We start from the raw sequence: 19,338 nt of genomic DNA, 5'->3' as shown, positions 1-19,338 counted from the left end.
CATTCTCTCTGTCTCAAATAAATAAATAAAATCTTTAAAAAAAAAAAAAAGAAAGAAATTATGTTCTTATCCCAGGTTTTGCCCCAGTGACATTTCACCTTTTTTTTTTTTTTAATTCATTCGAGACACAGAGATACAGAGAGAGAGAGAGAATATGAGCAGGGGGAGAAGCAGAGGGAGGGGGAGAAGCAGGCCCCCCGCTGAGCAGGGAGTCCGATGCGGGACTCGATCTCAGGACCCTGGGATCATGACCTGAGCCGGAGGCAGATGCCCAACCATCTGAGCCACCCAGGCACCCCGACATTTCATCTTTTAATTAAAATGTTTTGCATTTTCTCTGGCAAAATCCACGGCCCCCTCCCCTGTGTTCCCACACCGTTGTTCACACTTCTGTAAGGCCCATATAGGAGGATGGTCATCGTTCTGCTTGGTCAAATGCCAGTGGCAAGCCGGTCATCAGATGCGTACCTACAAGGTTGGCATGGTCATCTCCACATTACTGTAGGGGACCCTGAGATTCAGAGAAGGGAAGTGACTCTCCCAGGTAGACACAGCTAGTAAATGGTCAGGTTTAGATCCAAAGCCCTGTTTAGATTCCAAAGCCCTGCTCTGAGCCCTACTTCCCTGCTGTTCCTAGGTGCTTCCTCGTCCTTTGCTTTTGGTTCTCCCTCTCTGGGCTTGGTGCTTCTCCTAGGTAGGAATGGAGCCCACGCCTGTGTCCCCTGCTCCCAGGGTTAGCTCGGAGCTAGGGATGTGGGAGGTGTGCAGTAATTGAATGGGGCTGTGTCTCTACGGATGGCCAATAGCACTCCACGCTATGGACAGCTGTGTGGGGTCTTTTCCCCTCCCCACCCCAACTGCCTGCAGAGTTCCCTGGGAGTTTACGAACCCCAGGTGGGGGGAGGTGGAGGGGCAGGGCTTACTCGAGCCTGTGTGCAAGAGGGCTCAGCACACATTAGTAAGTACCCCATGGGTCTGACAGGTCCACCAGGGTTGGCGGGGGAAGGAAAGAGTGGAAGGGCTCTGAGCCCCCAAAATGTAAACTCTGTGCAGACAGACGAGGGCCTTGTCTAGCTGTCTAGTTGTAGTTGCAGTGCTTGATGAGGATCCAGCAAAAAGTAGGATTAATAAATATGTACTGAATGCATGAGTGACCCCTGAGCCCTGCTTCCTGGCTTCCTCCGGGGCTGGCTTTGTTGTGAGTTCTCTGGCTACTGCTGAGAGGCAGGTGGGCCAGGCTGAGGAACTACCCAGCGTGGCCCCGTCCCCTGAGTGCGCAGAGGCTCTACTGTCCCTCACGGGTGTCACAGCTGCTGCGTGCCTGGAGTGTGTCCCCATCACCCGCTTGCTCGGCTGAGCATCCTTCCATCCAGCCCCAGCCCCTGGAACCCTTGCTGGCCCCGGTATTGTTTTCCAGGGTGGCCGGGCTGTCTGCCCTCCGTTCCCCTTGCTCTTCTCACGCGCCCGCCTCAGCTTCTCATCTCCTGGACACCTCCGTCCTGAGTGGCCGGCAGGCTGGTCCTCTGGAGAGGGGGATGCAGTGTCCGAGCCACTAATCTCCGGCCTCAGGCGTGCCCTTGAGCTTTCCTTTAAATGGCGTTCCGACCCCCAGCAGCACCACAGGTCACATTCCCAGAGAGCCTGCACATGAGGCCTGAGTCTGTTTATTTTCCGAGATTTCAAAAAACATGACTTTTTTTTCCCCCTTTGACCTTAAAACTTTTTTTCCTCCAACACTTACTTGTATTTTTAACTCCATGAGAAACTATGGTAAGGGAGCATATTTTCTTTTCAAAACTGTCATTCTGAAAGATTTTTTTTTTCATTAAAAAAATAGGCTTTGGGGGATGGAGAGAGTAAGGTGGGGTTTTGTTGTTGGTGTTGGTGTTGTTGTTGTTGGTGGTGGTGTGGGAGCTGCTGGGGGCTCTTCTGTACCTAGAGCTCCGTGTCTGTGGAGCTGTCACCACCCACCCCCCCCCCCACCTTCCAGGGACCCTGCCCCAGGCCTCCGATGGGGCTCTGCAAGTCCAGCCTGCAGCTGTTTTGGTCATTGTTGTGATCAAGGATTTCTGGGCACCTTTCCTCTCCTGAAGACCTGGGGCTGGACCCGCTGAGGGCTGTAAACAAGCATTTCTCTTCTGTGGCAGGAAGTGCTTAATATCTTTGCTTTTTGAGAGCTGGTGCTCTGGGCTGGGTAGGGGCTTGTGGCTCAGCTCCCACCGTGGGGGTCAAGGAGGGTAGCAGCCCGTGGGCATGTTTGTAGTCCCTGCGTTCTCTTCTGGAGGATGTAGGATCAGAGTTCCAGCGAGGGTTGGTGACTTGACCAACCACAGCCATTCGGATGAGGATGAGTGGAGTCCTGGACGGGAGCGGCTTCCCTGCTTCCTTGGTCCCTGTGCCGCATGCCTCCCCCTCCCACGTCTCCCTGTGGCCCAGCCATGGTTTGTTGATTGACTTCCTGGAGGCGTTTTGCTTTAAGCACAGGGCTGAGCTCTGGGTCTCCCTGGGATAGCCTAGGTGTGGTTCTCTTGTTTTCAGTTTGTACCACTGTGTTCTTCGTTTAGCCACTGTCAGGGTCTGGGAGGTCAAGCACATCTTTTCAGAGATATTTCTAGTATTTGAAACTGAGTCCAGTAATTACTTAATGAATGAGAGGCTGCTCTGTGCTCGAGTAAAATAGAAAAGCTGGTCGGGGCGCCTGGGTGGCTCAGTCGTTAAGTGTCTGCCTTCGGCGCAGGTCCTGATCCCAGGGCCCCGCATTGGGCTCCCTGCTCCGAGGGAAGCCTGCTTCTCCCTCTCACACTCCCCTTGCTTGTGTTCCCTCTCTCGCTGTGTCTCTCTCTGTCAAATAAATAAATAAAATCTTTAAAAAAAATAGAAAAGCTGGTCTAAGCTGCTCACAAAGAACACTTGCTTAGCGGAGGAGTTTGCTTATGAAAACCTCCTAAGTGCTGAACGGCTTCTGGAAGAATGTCGCCTGCCCCTTCTCATGCCTCGGTCCCCTTCTGTCACCTCTGCTGCCACTCTGCTGGTTCAGTCTCATTCCCTCTCTCTCCTGGACCTTTGAAGTAGCCCCTGACATGCCTCCTGGTCTTGCCAAGATCACGATGTCTCCAAAGCCTGCATCTGACGTGCCTCCCTTCCACAAGCTGGCTCCAGCTTCTCCCCAGACTCCTCTCCCTCCCAGGTACCCCCTGATCCAGCCATCCCCAAGGATCCCTCTCTGCTTGGAGTGCTCTCCCACCCTCTGCTTGGCGGACACCTACTTGTCCTTCTGGGTCCTCTGTTGTCCCCTTCTGTGTTTCTACAGCCTTCTGTTCATGCAGGTCCCGTAGATCTCCTTGTTGGGCATAATCCTCTGCTCCCATGTCTGTCTTGTCTTCTAGACTGGGCTCCTGTAAGGAGGGAGGGGGCTTTCATCACCGTCTTCCTGGCAGCAAGCCCAGTGCTGTGCAAGTCTGAGATGGGAGTGTGTTTATTTAGTAAGTGCACTCAGGATAGATGGGGAGGGTTGTAGCAAAGCAAGAGGGACAGGAAAGGTGGTCCCTGACTCGGGTAGAGGGAGAAGCTTTGTGGAAGTGAGACTTGAGTTGGCCCTTGAGGGATGAGTAGACGTTAAATTGGTGGGTGGATGTGGCGTACAGGGTCTCAGGTAGTGGAAACTACATGACGGGGCCCGCTGGAGCCAGCAGTGGGCAGGTGGAGGCCTGGGGGGGTGATCCGACGGGGAGTTTTTCTCCATCATCTTTACGTTTCCTGTGGATTGATCTCTTCCACTTCTGTGAGCTGGCATCAGAGGCAAAGGAGGGATCCTTTGGACTTCCCAGGTGTCACCAAATTCAGCAGGAAACTCAGTGAAGCCTGTGCACCCTTTTAGCTACATGCCTGGCATCCTCGGAAAGACAGGTGTCTGGACGCGGGCCTCTTTTGGGATCAGCCGTTCCGGTTGTGGCTGGGTGAGTGGGTCTGAGCTGAATGCCTCGGCCGCCGAGGGTGTGACCACGGCTCCCATGGGTGCTGGTAGGTGCAGAGCTGCTTCGCCGAGCCAAGAAGGAACTGTCTTCGAGGACCTCTTCCTTGCCTTTCACAGGTGCCTGGTGCCTTTGCTCGGCGCTTACCCGCTCATTGTTCTTGGGTTGTGCCTCGGGCCGGTCGCTATTCTGGGGGGCTTTCAGAGAGTTCTAAAAAAAATAAATAAGCCCCAAACTTAGTTTTTACCTTTAGGGAATAAGTACGTTTGAAGTCACGCACAAGGATGCTGCCGTGTGCCAGGACGGGGTGGGACTCTCCGATCACATTGACTTAATGGTGGTGAGAGAACATTGCACAGACCCCAGTTCGAGTCTCAGCTGGTGTTTATTGAGCACTTACTGTGTACACGTGATCTCTTGCTTGATCCTCACAGTGCAGCCCCCTGGGGTCAGTGCTTTTTGCTCATCTGCTCACTCACTCGTTCATCAGGATTATTGAACTACTCCTGCTGAGTAAGGCAGACTCTTTCCCCAGGAGCTTGCATCCCGGTGGGTCATTGAGAGGCCACAGAAAGCGGCAGAGAGCTGTTCTTTCTTACGCAGGCCACAGCCCTGGTGTGCCGAGAAGCTCCGACGGGGACCGAGATGCCCATCCTGGGGGTGATCTTTCAGACCACATTACACAGAATCCTGGCTTTAAGTTCCTCCAATCAATAGTTTCTGAACTTGTTTTTAAATTGCTTAGAAACCTGTTGTTCAGGCGAAATTGCTCACTTGAATGGTTCCTAAGGGATGCCAGGGGCACGCTGTGGGGCCCTCGTGAAATCATGTGAAAGTCATGGTCTAGCCAAGCTCTCATGCTGTCAGCGAGGTTTGGAGGAGAGAAGGTGCCTCTGACCTCATGATGACATTGTGACGGAGCGCCTTCCCGTGTGCCACCCCCATCAAAGCGGCCCCTTCTCCTCACCATGCGCCCAGCTCCAGTGACAGCGAGCAGCCCATTGCAAATGCTCCTGTGTCAGGACTTTAGATTTTTCTTCAAACTCCAAGTGGCATTCTCCCTCAAGCAAAATGCTGCTGAGGAGTGGAAAAATCTGCCTGCCCTCTGAGCCCAGGCACCAGGGCACCACAAGTACTTGTGAGTTGGCAGCTGGGTTTTTAAAATTGCAAGGTGCACAGGAAGTAGGCCAAGGAGGGAGGAGAAAACAAATACTCTGTTTTGTAGGACGCACCACTGACATTTAATTGAAGACCAGTGTTACCTTCCAGAGGACGAGCCACACGATTGGACCCCCAGTCTGGGGTCAGCACTGCTGGGAGCTGCTCCAGCCAGAGGCAGGAGCCTGCGCCCAAGAAGAGCAGGCAACAACGTGTATTGTGGGGATGGGGAGGGGGAGTGGCAGCCCAGGCTGGAGAAAGACGTCAGGGTGCAGTTAGCGGTGGGCAGGCGCTGCCCCTGCTGCCTCCTAACAGTGGCTCAGCTTAGAAACTCATAGTCCCAGAAAGGGGACAAGTTTCCCTCAGCTTCCTCCCAATCACGGGACGAAATCGGACATCAGGAGATCGTCTCACCTGCCTTCTGCTCTGAGGGGATCAGTAGCACCTGTGTTCTAGAACTTTCTCCCTTATATTACTATATTGACCTAGAGATTTACAAAAGAGTTCCAGACAGTTTTTCCGAGCAAGCTTCTCATTGAGGCGGATGGTCCATGTAGAAAAGTACAGAAGCCATAACGACCTGGGTTTTCCCAAGGTGCACACATCCTGGACGCAGACCACCCCCTGGAGCCTTTTCTAGTCACCACCTGCCCCAAGGTGGTTCTAACGCCAGGGGTTGATTTTGCCCACCCTTGGATGCTGAAGGAGTGGAGTCCCCTCATGTCTGCTCTCTGACATCTGGCTTCTTTCACGGCAATCCCACGAGCGACACGGGGTGGGGAATGTTCTTCCTGTCCTGTAGAGAAGGACGCTCACCGCTGGGGAGGGGAAGTGGCCTGGCGAGGTCATGCAGTTCATCAGAGGTGCGCTGGGGCTACCCCAGATAGATGTCCCCCTGATCTCCACACCCCAGACCCCATGACAGTGCAGTGACAGCCTCCTCCTCGAATTTCATGTAATATGTTCTGGAACGTTCCCCTCCGGTCTTGGCGTAAATCCAGTGTGTTGCAGTAGGAGTTCATTTCTACAGAGTCTTTTGTTCTGTAGATATGGAGACTTTCCTTTGCTCCTCTGGGAAATAACTCACTTTCCCTGGAAGTTACCCTTGGATGGCTGGCTGAGGGATGCCGGCCTCCTTGAACTCACCCTCCTTCCAACCCTGTAATTATCCATGTTGTTCACCTCCAAGCCCTTCCTTCGTTAGCTATGCTTCTCAAACTGTGAACCCAGCTAGAAAACCTCCCAGGGGTTGGCTTTCCTGGGAAGGCTGCCTCCGGCGGTCATGTTGGGAGCCTTTTCCTTGGGCCTCATGTTGAGGTGGAAACATAGGCAGCAGTGCCTACTCTGTCCTAAAAAAACACTGATGGTGCTCTGCTAGGAGGACCTGTCATTTTCTCCTGCTGTGAACCCTCCTTGTGCACAGCTCTGACTCCTGGAAGTCTGCTCAGGGAACATTCTGTGGCCCAGCTGCTCCTTGTTCCTTGTCTTTAAATGGGACGTCTGTTGTCAGGGAGACCCACCCCACCACGGCCTCCCCATCAGCAGCAAACTGTGTTCATAACTGGATATTTATTTCTGGGCCCTAAAGGTCAAATATCCTTTCATCTCCTGGAGAAGTCTGGAATTGTGTCCCTCTGAGGAGCTGAGAGTGGATTGTAGGTTGAGCGATAACCCAGATGCGAGCGGCTCTGGGACACGTCCCATCTGACAGCTGCTGAGGAAGTGACTTGATCTTTCGGGGAGTGATTTGTCCCTTTGCCCTAGAAATTGCCAGTGGCTCTTTGGTCCTCCAAAAGCCCCTGGCTCTCCTTTTGGGTTACTTTGACCATGTTTCCTTGCCAGTTGAGTCCTGGGTTTTCTGAATTCCCATTCTGGTTTTGCTTCCTAGCTAAACCTAAATGGTAAACGTGTCGCACACTATCTCCCTGCCTGTGAGACATTGCTAATCAATTATCACAGTCCTGTCCACTGAGGCCTTCCTTAAGTCCTGGTACTCCAGGCAGACACCGCCATCTGTTTGGAGCTCCCAGGCTTAACGAAATCTTTTTGCCATTGTAGCTCCAAGTGGTACAAACAGAAATCCTGCTTTCTGCCGAGGAAACTTGATTTCCTGTGGAAGGGCCCGGAAATGAATGAAAGATGCCTTTGTTAGTTGCCTGGACGTTTTCCTTTTCCGGGTGGGGTGGCAGGGAGTGGGTGATGAGGCAGGTCTTAGCTAGTGGGCATTTTGAATTCAGGAGTACACATTCCTTTGGGATGTGTACTTAACTTACTTCCTCCAGAATCACACTTTCAGGGAGACAGGAAGATAGTAACATCTATACTGGGGCTCAGTCCCAGCCTCCTGGGGCCTCGTAACTATAGATGGTCAGTGGAGTCCTCAGAATACATCCAACAGGATAAAAATGTGACTTGGTGCAAGTCCCCAGTTTGTAATGGACCCACTTCCTGCTTCCTGGGTGAGACACCACGTGGTGGAAGGAGGCTCTTACTGGGAGTGGGGGCAGCCCGAGGGGAGCGGTCGCTGCCTGGGAGGCCGGGATTGGTCTGAGTATCTTGTGCTCCTTGCCCTGCATGTTTATTTCCAGGGCAGAACTCCAGGACTCCTTCCCGCCTCTGTTCATGGGAGCGGGTTGTCCTTTTTCTCTGGCAGGCGGCTTAGGCTGCGGGTGGCATTGGGGGCCGCTTGAAGCCCTGGTGATTCCTCCCGCGGTCCCACCGTTGTTACCTGCCCCCCACCTCCAACCCAGTGCACTGTTATTACAGCTGGACTGGCTGGGGCGCATCGGCCTCCAGCCAGCCTACCTGGTGGTTTAAAACCAGACTTAATCAAAACGTAAATACTTCTTGGGGCCAGAAAGCAGGTCTTTCCAGGTGTCTGAGCGGAGGCAGCAGAGTTCAGGAGCCGAGAAGTGGGTGGGGCCTGTCAGACTCCTTCTACACAGAGATCTGGGGTTCCCTGGGGCCTCCATCGGGGGCCTCTGGAGGAGCCGCCGGTCACCAGGGTGACCAACGCCCCCCCTGCCCCGCTGCGGCTTGTGGACGCTGTCACTCGGGCAAAGGTTGTTCTGGTGGTGACAGTATCTGCTCCCTTCCTCCTTCCCTGATGCCCCCCTCCCTCTCCCCACCCTCCCTCGGGGTCAGTGATAGGAGGTGGCATTTTACAAGAGGGAGCTCAAGGCTCAGAGGGGCTCAGATGTGACCATCTCAGGATGGCTCAGCGAGTAGGAGGACAGTCACATGCATTTATGGAGGGCTAACTTTTCACCTTGTCTGGACTTGCATCCTGCCCTTGGGTGGAGGTGGTAGACGGGCCGTGAACCAGGAAGCACATAAGATCGTGTCATGTGGAGAGAAACAATTTATAAATACACAAACAGGAATAATTCCTGATAGTGATGAATACTGCAGAGTTGATGAGATAAAGCAGGATTCGACGCCGGGGGGCAGGGGGACAGTCTCTGCAAGGGGAGGTGTTATGCTGGGGCGGGCCCAGGGAGCCTCCGTGGGGGGCACGTGAGAACAGGTGTCAGAAAGGAGCCCTCGTGGGACGATGGGGCAGGAAGCACGGCTGGAGCAGAGACCCGGAGCTGGGCACGGGAGGAGGTCGGGCTGTCCAGTGGCATGCGGGTCTGGGGCCGACAGGGGCCAAGGGGCTGACGGGCCGAGCAGAGAGGTAGGTATGGATGCAGGCTGAGCAAGGCAGTTGGATGTTGGAGGTCATTGGAGGACTTTAAGTGAGAGAATCCCATGATTTTGATTTGGGTCTGGCCAACTCTGGCCGCCGGGTGGAGATAGGCTGAAGGGGGCGAGGACAGAGAGGTGGCAGAGCAGGAAGGAGGCTGGTCCAGTTGAGGGGCAAGAGAGGATGCTGGCCTGGTTCAGGTGGCAGAAGTGGAGACAGAAGGAAGGCACAGACATGAGTTTCGAGCTAGCCCCAAACACTTAGGGATGGACTCGGTGTGGAATGTAAGGCACGGAGGGAAAGTGAAGATCCGGGTGTCTCCAGGGTTTGAGGCTGGAGGGGGCATCTCTAATCCACTCACCACCCAGGGTTGCATGGTGTGCGGTGCACCGTCCCTGGGCGGACCCAGGATCCTGGCTTACCCTCAAGTGCCAGAGGGGTTGCCTGGCTCCTGCAGGTGTGTTAGTATGCCTGCAGGGATTGACTCCAGCCGCCTTTCTGGATCCCAAAGGCCGGGCAGTGTGATGTTACCTGGAGTTTGGGGGTCGGTCTGGACTGTGTTGAGTGCCTGAGAACAGCTCGAGAGGCAGCCTTGGGCAGCCCTGGCTGATGGGCCCAGGGAGTGAGATGCAGCCCACGGAGCAATAAACATGGAGAGGAAAGGCGCGGGGCTAAGTGGTGGGTTCTCGGTGACCAGCGGGGACGACAGCGAGAGCTGCTATGGATTGAGCACCCACTGGGCACTGAGTGCGCTCGAGAGGTACGTGTTTTCTCAGTCATTCCTCCCAACCCTGAGTGGCAAAGTAAATGTTCCTATTTCATTCAGAGATGCAGCAACCTGGGCTCAGAGAGTGTTTGGCCCAAGGTCACTGAACTAGTGAGTGGCCACGCGCAATGACCTGCCCCTGACTCCAGGTATCGAGTCCTTAACCAGCACCCAACACTGTCCTCAGCGTCCCCTGCTGTCCTGTCACCAGCTGTCTGCGGAGAGCCTGCTCCGGGCCCCGTCCCTGTGTAGGGGTGGGGGCCTGACAACCCCCACCCCCACCGAGGTGCTCCCTCCGTGCAAGCGGATGAGACTGCCGGGAATTTGCAGACGGAGCAGTTCTCTTAATGAAAGTCTTTTGGGCAGCTCCCTTCCCCTTCTCCTCCCTCCCTTCCTTTCCTGCCTTTCCGGGAAGACTTGCTGCCAGGCTCAGGCCTGGCGGCAGTTACAGGGAGAGGAGAACTTTGGGCCCTACCTTTTAGGCAGCTGGGCAATCACAGCTGCCTCAGCCCTGCCACCTGCAGGGACACACCCGAGCGACTTCCACCGCCTCTGCCATCAGCCTCTGCCTGCCAGTGGGTGGGGAGCGGAGCTCCTGCATCAGGTCTGGACAAACTCGAAGGATTCCCTTAGGGTCTGAGGATGACAGTGATACCAGGAGGTCGTGTGCCAAGTTTTCTTTAGCAAGGAGGGGGAGTGGTCATGATCCGGAAGTCCAGGAGAGAGGGTGTGACATGCCTATGTTTTCCAAACCTCAGTTCAGGGGCTCTGGCCCTGAAAGATGACCAACCATGTCCTTATGGGGGACAGGATGTGAAACTCTGGGACTGAGCCAGTGGGGCGTGGTGCCCCTCAGTGCTACCCTTTCTGTGTCTGCCCCCCTCCCCGTGTAAAGTCACGGGCGTGGGGCTTGCTTCTGCCGCCTGGCCCGTTGCAAGCACGCAGCAAGTGTGAGTAGGTAGAGGGGGAGGACGTGAATGAGTCGCCCCTGGTTCTCCGTGCTTCTCTGCTGCTCTAGATATGCCCCAGCCAAGCCGGTAGCCCGTTGCCACGTGTGGCCAGGGAGCCCTTGAAATGTGGCCAGTTTGAACTGAGATGTGCCATAAGCCTATAATATACACTGGATTTCCAAGACTTAGTATGAAAAAAGGGTAAAATGTCTCATTAACACTTTTTTATGCTGATTACATGTTGCAGTGGTAACATTTTGGATTTATTGAGTTAAATAAAGTACGTTATTAAAATTAATTTTACTTGTTTCACTTTCCCTTCTAAGGTGGCTCCCAGCCAGTTTAAAATTGCCCATGTGACTTGCCTTGTGTTTCAGTCGGAGCCTCTGACCTTCTAGCTCCCAGGGCTCCCTGCTCCAGGGCCTTGGCTGAGGGGTTTGTTTTTTTGAAGGATCTGGGTTGGAATCCTGACTCTACCATTCCTGACGGTTACCAAAGACAGGACCCTGAGTCTCAGTTTCCTCACCTCTGAAATGGGGCTGGGCAGTCAAACCTCAGGAGCTGGTGTCAGAATTAAAGTGAGGAGACAGGATGTACCTCGCATGTGTGGGCCCAAGATTTTCTCAAGGAGGAGGGCTCTGATTTCTGTGGGTTTTGGCCAGACCCTGACTGAGCCCTGCCCCTGGGACTTAGGTTACAGGCTGTAATGATGAGCTGGGGGGGAAGTGAAATAAAAAGGCAGATAAAAATCACAGCTCACCATTCCTCAGTTTTCTCTTCCGTCAGAGCCAGACCTGCCTTGTCGAGTCGCAGGATGGAGGCAGGTCGGCCTATGAAGAACGTTGCTCAGGAATAGCAGCGAGTGGCTGTTATTCGTATCATTTTCTTAGCCACCCCTCAGTTTTGTGCATCCAGCACTTTCTCAGGAAGCTTGGAAACAGAGACTTTAAGTGATTGGTAGCAAGTGAAGGCACGTTGCCCAGCCCCGCTCCTTGGCCTGATCCCAAGGTCAGGTACGGCCAGCAGGTGGGGGCTGGTCCGTTCCAGCTGCGCAGGGATGCGAGGGATGAGGTGCAGACTCTGGCCCAGCTCTGGGTTCCCTGAGCGCCTGCTTTTCACGGCCAGGCAAGGCCAAGGGAAGCGTGTTCCCCAGACCTGCTGTGTCTGAGACAGCACCTGGCATCTGGCTGTGAGGAGCCAGGGCTCCCTGCTCTGGGCCCAGGGCTCTCAGAAGCAGCGGGAACCCGAGGGCAGAGCAGGGGGCAGGTGGAAGACGCGCCAGGTTCATCTCTGAGTCCTGAGCGGAAAAGAGCACAGCACGGCCTGCTTCTGGAGTGACGCCTCTGCTCAGTCGTTCATGCAAACACTTACTTACTTACAGACAGCGACGTCTACTGTGTGCCAGGCAGCATCCTCGGCCCTGGTCCCTGGTGAGCAAGAGGGATGTGGTCCCTGTCCTCTTGGATGGGAACCTGATGAAGACACAAGTTATGAAATGTGCTTTGAAGGAAAGACTGGGGAGCAATGGGAGAGGAAGGTGGAGACGTAACTCTTGGATTGATGGGAAGGGGGTTCAAGGAATGATGTGACACTAAGTGAGACGTGAACACTTGGCCAGTGAAGTGGGGGTGATGTGCATTAGAGTGCTCCGAACAGCCTTATTTGTGATGGTAAGAAATTTGGAAATAATAACCTATGTGTCTCTCAGTGCAGACTCAATGCATTATTTTGACAAAACCTGTGAGGATACATGTTAAAAAATTTTTATTCTCTTTAAGCTTGAAATGTGTCATTAAAAACAATGATACTGGGGCACCTGGGTGGCTCAGTCGGTTAAGCGTCTGCCTTTGGCTCAGGTCAGGATCTCAGGGTCCTGGGATTGAGCCCCACGTTGGGCTCCCTGCTCAGCGGGGAGCCTGTTTCTCCCTCTGCCCCTCCCTCCCCCTACTTCTGCTCTCTCTCTCTCTCAAATAAATAAATAAAATCTTTAAAAAATAAACAATGATACTGGATATATATCTGGCAGAGGGATGGCATCTGCAAAGGCCCTGGGGCAAGAAGAATACTTTTCTCAGTGAGGAAATAAGTGAAGGCCTGGCTTTGGCCCTGGAGGCCACCCCACTTTGGGCATCTTTCTGTTCAAAAGTCTACTCTCAGCTGCCCCTGAGCCTGGGAGAGGCCCGTATAGAGCTTTGGAAAAGTCTTTCTAGGAGTCCTTGGTGTCAGTTCAAGGACAGTGTGATGGTGGGGGAAATTGAACCATTGGGGCAGTGCCTGCCTAGGCCAGATTTATGGGAGGGGAAAGCCTTTGGGGTGAGTCAGCCCTCTGGTTGGAAGAAACAGCGCCTAACTGAGCTTCTGCCAAGGACCCATGGTGATTCCTCTCTCCTTTTGTGGAGGAATTTGCCTGCTAAACAGGCCATCAGAGTGACGTGAATCATCGTTTCCCCCTCTTTGTTAATCGCAGACACCTCTGAGCAGGTCTGTTCAGCCTGAACTGCACACACCGATGAACTTTGATGCCTAGACAAGCAAGTTGGGCAGGTGCTTCAGCTTGGTGTCTATGTACGGCTCTTCCAGAACTCACTGAAAGTTGGTCAGGGTCTCCTGGATGCTGGAAATCAGGATTGCAGATAGAGGACCACAGATCTGTCCAGCACCTTGCTCTTCTGTGGTGGAAATGGAGGCCCAAAGGTGTCCAATCTGAGGTCACATGGAGAAACAAGGGGCCTGGCTGACATCTGCGCTCCAGAGTGCTTTGTCTTGGCCCTGATCATGGGTCTCTGTGTTCCTAACCAAGATTAGTCCTGCTGACCTCTTCTGGGGAAAGATGCGTTGTGTCTCACTCTGGCCCCTGAGCCTGGTGGGTGGGGTGGGAACCGGGCATGTGAGGTTCTGGCTGGGGCCGCCACCTGCAGGTGCTTCCTGCAGATGGTCCGCTAGGGAGCACTTCCCTCCTCCTCCGTGTGACTCGCTGGCTGCCGTGACCTCCAGCCTGTACTGGGTGCAGGGCAGGGTGCTGGGGGCGTGACATCCACCCTGACAAACCCTCCTCCTTCAGGCTAGTCTGTGCCAGGTGCTGGTTAGAGGGTAATGGGAAGCTGTCAGAGAAAATGCTGTATGACCTGCATGACTCACTTCTCCCCTCTGGGCCTCTTTGTCCCTAGCCGTTCAGTGAGGGGCCCCTCCCAGCTCTGACATCCATTAGTTCTGAGTCTGGTGGAGAGAAGGGGATAATTACAGCCCTCTTTCACTGAACTGTCTTCACTGTGCCAAATGCTTTACACACATCATCTCGGGACTTCTGTCTGTGAGGCACAAAGGAATCAGTTACAGCAGAGAGAGGTTGAGTGATATGCCCAGAGCGGCACAGCTAGGAAAGGACACAGCAGGGATCTGAAGCCAGGCAGTCTGGCTCTGGAACATATGGTCTTATTTATTTATTTATTTATTTATTTGAGACAGGGAGTGCGCACGCGAGTGGGGAGAGGGGCAGAGGGAGAGGGACAAGCAGACTCTGTGCTGGGCACGGAGCCCGATATGGGGCTCGATCTCACAGCCCTGAGATCATGACCTGAGCAGAAATCAGACGCAAATTGGACAAAACTGACTGAGCCACCCAGGTGCCCCTGGAGCATAGAATCTTAGTCACCACTGTTGTTAACTGCATAAGGGTCCTTCAAAGATGATGATGTCCACATGCCACCTGTATGTTAGCTGCATGGTGAAAGGGACTTTTCAGAGGTGATGAAGTTAAGGATCTTGAGATGGGGAGGTTATCCTGGGTTATCCAGGTGGGCCAGTGTCATCACAAGAGTCCTGACAATAGGGAGGCTGAGGGAGATTTGACGACCGAGCCAGGGGTCAGAGTGATGAGTCTGCTGGCTTTGAAGACCAAGGAAGGGACCATGAGCCAAGGATGTAGGGCGGCCCCTAGAAGCTGGAAAAGGTGAGGGGACAGAGTCTCCTCCAGAAGGAACCAGCCCTGAACACACCGTGAATTTAGCCCAGTTTCAGACTTCTGACTTCCAGAAATTTAGTATCATAAATTCATGTTATTTGAAGCTACTAAATTTGTGGTAATTTGTTGCAGCATCAATAGGAAGCTCAGACCACCATGTTCTACTCACTGTCTCCTCGTGGCAGTCTCTGATTTTTGCATTCAAATTTAATTCTGAATTCCTAAGGGTAGAAATCTAATCTGCCAAATAGAGCTGTCCTTGGCCATTTCACAATTAAGGAAGCATTTCAGAGAAGACTTTGTAAGGCCAACTGGCTTGTCCCTGCAGAGTAATCTCCTCCTTAGGAGGAGAAGGTACAGAGGGAAAGTAGTCGTGGGGGCCTAGGACCCCAGCATAGACCCTGCCTCTGTAAGTCCCCAGCTGGATGCTCCCCTTCCCCAGACACCGTCTTTAGTCTCCTGTGAGTGGTCACCTACGGTGCGGTCTGTACCGTATGCCCGGCCCGTCTCTGTGGGCCACGCAAGCATAACCGGGGCCACAGTTCGAGGCAGCCGGTGGTGGGCGGTTCCCCAGGCCTTTGCAGGGAACACAGGTGCCATGGCTCATTCTCAGCTTACCAGTGTGCTGTGGGAGAAGTAGCCCGTGAGCTTTACTGGGTCAGGAATTTAAAGGAGACAGTTCTTTCTGCAGAGATGCTGCCTTGAGGGGTGTCTTTAAGGACCAAGTGCCAGCTCTGTAGAACCCCAGGGTGAGGCCCTCTAGTTGCTTCCAGGAGCACACAGCAAAGGGTTCCTTTCCCTTCCCCGGAATGTGACTAAACTGCTTGCAGATCCATCACAAGGATGCATAGGATCTGAGAGCTCCTCCACCCAGCTCCTTGTCTGGAGAAACTGAGGCCCCGAGAGGGGAAGGCACAGCTAGGCTCACATGGCCAGGACTCCTTGATGGGAATTCCAAGGTCTGAAATGATAGGGGATTTTTCTTGCTCACATTAAGACAGGAAGTTCACTTAGTCCTTCATTTAACAACATTTTATTGTGTACTTGCTTGGTGCCAGGCACTGGGTATAGTCATGGTGCCGGCTTCCAAAAAATAACTTAAGGGGTTGAGAAGAGTGGATGGTAGTAAGCAGGATTAATAGATAAATGAATAAAATGATTTCAGGTCATTATAGTTTATAAAGGGAATCTACAAGATGTGGTGATGGGAATAATGAGGGTGCCCAGTAGACAGAGTGATCAGTGAAGGCCTCGAGAGGAGGTGACTTCTCAGCTGGAAACCAAAGGTAGAGTCATGGGAAGAGTGTTTCAGGCAGAAGAAACAGCCAGGACATCAGCTCAGACTAGGAAGAGCTGGTATATCTGAGGAACAAAAGACAGCCCAGTGCCGCTGGAGCCGAGTGAACCCAGAGGTGAGGCCGGGGAGGGGGGCAGGTGGGCTTCAGCCTGCAGGGCCTTGTAGCTCATGGTAGAGTTCAGGTTTCATCCCATGGGCCATGGGGAGCCATTGGAGGGACTGGAAGTAGTTTGTCTTCGTAGAAGGCCACAGGCTGTAATGGACAATGGGTTGGGCAGGAAGCAGGTGGAGGCAGGGAGGCCAGTCAGGAGGCTACTGCTGTCATCCTATGGGATGTGATGGTGGCTTGGCCCCAGTCAGTGGCCATGGAGGAGAAGGGAGATGGCAGAGTCAATATGTCCGTATTGGGCATGGTGGGACTTGATGGATGGTTGCAGGTAGAAGGCAGGGTTAGTTAGCGGTAGCTGTGTAACAGATTACCCCAAACTTAGCAGCTTAGAATGACAACAAACATTTGTTGTCTCATGGTTTTTGTGGGTCAGGAATTTAGGAGCGACTTAGCTGGGTGGTTCTGGTTCAGGGGCTTTCATGAGATTGCAGTCAAGATGTTGGCTGGGGCTGCCATCATCCAAAGGCTTGACTGGGGCTGGAGGCTCCACTTCCAAGGGGGGCTCATTCACATGGTCGGCAAATGAAGGCTGGCTGTTTTCAGGAGGTCTCAGCTCCTCCCTGCCTGAGCCTCTTCATAGGTCTACACAAGTGCCCTTCCAGCAAATGAGCCAAGAGAGAGCAGGGCAGAAGGCACAATGACCTTCATGACCAGCCTCAGAGTCCTACTCCATCACCTCCACCAACATCCTGTTGGTCACATGGGTTCAGTGTGGGAGGGGACCATGGAGGCTGTGAATACCAGAAGGCAAGAATCACTGGGCCGTCTTGGAGGCTGCTTACCACTGAGGCCAGGAGGAAGATGGAATCAGGGATGATACCTAGGTTTTTGGCCAAAGTGGCTGGGAGAATGGTGATGTCATTTGCTGAGAAGGGGAGACTAGGGGAGAAGCATGTTTTGGGTATAGGTAGAGGGGAATCAAGAACTGTCTTCTGGACCCCAGTTTGGGAAACTTCACCTTGGCACTGGAAACTCTTCTCTCTCTCGCCCCATCTGTGCTGCGCTGGTTTTGGGCTTATGTGGTCTTAGACTTTGGGAAAACTTTCTGAGGGCCCAGTTCTCATGTATCCCCTGAACTAACTCCGTGTCGGCCACATGGATTGGGAGTTATGAATCAGGCATTCTGAGGTTCAAATCCCAGCTTAGCCACTTAGTGGCTGTGTGACCCTGGGCCAGATACTTGGCCTCTCTGGGCTTGTTTCCTCATGTGCACAGTAAATCTATTTTGCTGTGGCATCTTGACGCTCAGATAAAAAGGAGCTGAAGCACTCAGGCCAGGACAGGGCTCTCCCTTTCCTATCTGTACCTCAGAGCTCCCAGCCCTTCCATGGGCTGTCATATCTTCATCAACACATACCCAGATTGCTGGGTGGAATTTGGTTGGGAAGGATTTCTAAAGAGTCTGTTCAGTTTCTTTTAGGTAGGTGATGCAAACATTCTTGGGGCAGCAGAAGTAATTATTACTCACAGGGAAATGCAAATATTTTTACGAATATCCTATGAAAAATTGGGGCATTTTTTCCTGAGCAAATAGTCCTGTTTATTTCTCCAACCAAATAGCCACAGCTGGGCCACAGGGGCCAGCTTCAGCTGCCAGTGGCTTTTCTCAGGGGTCAGCTCACCACCACCCGCCCCCCCCATCCAGCCTTTCTCTTCTTTAACCAAGAGAAAACATACTGAAGACAAAAGTAACCAAATTTGGGCTTTGCTGAGAGAAGAGGATGACTTTTGCAGTGAAAAGTTAGTTTTTGTGGCCAAACTTCCTCAACTGTGAAAACCAGTGTGGACAAAGTGTAGTAAGCCCCAAAATACATTTGAAATATGGTTTTCCTTGGAAAGGACATTTTTTGCAAAAGGATGAGGTGTCTGCTTTCTCCTGAAGGAAATTTCTCTAAACTCCTAAAGAGACACAGAGGGATAGAGAAAAAGGTGGGAAGCCCCAGGGTGGGGAGGTGTAGGGAGCCGTGATGGGGAGCAACAGGGTTTAAATCATGTTAGTACCTATCTGGTGCCTGGTACAGCCTTTAAGCTGGTACAGGCTTTAAGCACATGCTCTGTCTGACCCTCACAAAGGGCATCTGGACATTATTTATACCAATCAGGAAACTGGCTCAGAGAGGTTGGCAAGGTGGCCTATGGTCATTCAGCTCACAGACAGAAGGGCCAGAAGTCCAACCCTGCCTGTTTGATGAGAGCCCCTGCCTTCTCTTTCCACGCTGCCCAGGGAGAAGGGGCTCTAAGTTCAGGGTTGGGATAGCTGATGCGATGGGATAGGAGGAGACATAACCGAGGGGAAGGGCAGGGGAGGCTGTCTGCGCCCTGCCCCTCCCAGGGAAGACCGTTGTGTTCCCACTTTGTTTTTTAAAGATTTTATTTATTTATTTGAGAGAGAGAGCAAAAGAGAGCAGAGCTGGAGGGAGGAGCAGAGAGAGAAACAGGCTCCCAGCTGAGCAGGGAGCCTGACACAGGGCTCGATGCCAGGACCCTGGGATCATGACCTGAGCCAAGGGCAGATGCTTAACCGACTAAGCCACCCAGACACCGTCTGTGTTCCCATTTTGAGGGAGGAAAACTCAGGCTCAGAAAAGACTATGGTGTGTGATGTGTTTTTTGATGTGTGTGTTTATTTTAAAGTCCCTTTGGAAATCATCTCTTCTCTTCCGGGCCTGTCTCTCCATCTGTTGATCTGTCTATTCATCAGTGATGTACAGAGCATTTACTCAGTGTCAGGCACCATTCTGGGTGCTTGGGGAGTAGCAGGGGAGGAAACAAGATCCCTGCCCTCATGAAGCCTACATTCTCATGGAAGGCGGGGCAGAGACAGGGAAGAAGCAATGAACAGAATACACAAGCCACGCAGAATGTTACAAGGTGGTAAGTACAAGGGAGATGAAAAAGTAAAAGTAAAAGAAAGGGAGGGTTCAGGAGAGGCGGGCACAGTCGTAGCATTAAAAAGGGTGATCGGTGGGTGTTACTTTGGAGGGAAAGAAATGTTTTGGACCAAGATAGAGGTGGTAGTAGCACAACATTGTGAATGTTCTGGATTCCACTTAGTTGTTCATCTAAAACTGGTTAATTTCTTACTGTATTTATTTCACTTCAAATTACTTATTAGAGAAAAGAAAGGACAGTCAGGGTTAACGTCACGGAGAAAGTGAGATCTGTGCAAAAACCTGAAGGAGGGGGCGCCTGGGTGGCTCAGTTGGTTAAGCAACTGCCTTCGGCTCAGGTCATGATCCTGGAGTCCCGGGATCGAGTCCCATATCGGGCTCCTTGCTCAGCAGGGGGTCTGCTTCTCCCTCTGATCCTCCCCCCTCTCATGCTCTCTCTCTCTGTCTCATTCTCTCTCTCAAATAAATAAATAAAATCTTTAAAAAAAAA

At 52.8% G+C, this 19,338-nt stretch overlaps 1 protein-coding gene and 1 long non-coding RNA gene across 3 annotated transcripts in view; one reads left to right on the top strand and one right to left on the bottom strand.

The window, feature by feature from the left end:
• Window positions 1-19,338, top strand: part of GRK5 (G protein-coupled receptor kinase 5) — a 211,852-nt gene that overhangs the window by 64,965 nt on the left and 127,549 nt on the right. The gene's annotated exons all lie outside the window — the stretch shown is intronic.
• The window catches only part of LOC145722125 (uncharacterized), a 12,217-nt gene continuing 2,792 nt past the window's right edge, over window positions 9,914-19,338 (bottom strand). Inside the window, exon 3 of the long non-coding RNA XR_014146163.1 lies at window positions 9,914-12,002. This is a non-coding gene — a long non-coding RNA (uncharacterized LOC145722125). The remainder of the gene's footprint in view (window positions 12,003-19,338) is intronic.

This window comes from Leptonychotes weddellii, chromosome 6, assembly GCF_054177405.1.
Source record: "Leptonychotes weddellii isolate Sample4059 chromosome 6, ASM5417740v2, whole genome shotgun sequence".
In the NCBI taxonomy this organism is placed as follows: Eukaryota; Metazoa; Chordata; class Mammalia; order Carnivora; family Phocidae; genus Leptonychotes; species Leptonychotes weddellii.
This window is presented reverse-complemented; position numbering and strand designations above follow the sequence as displayed.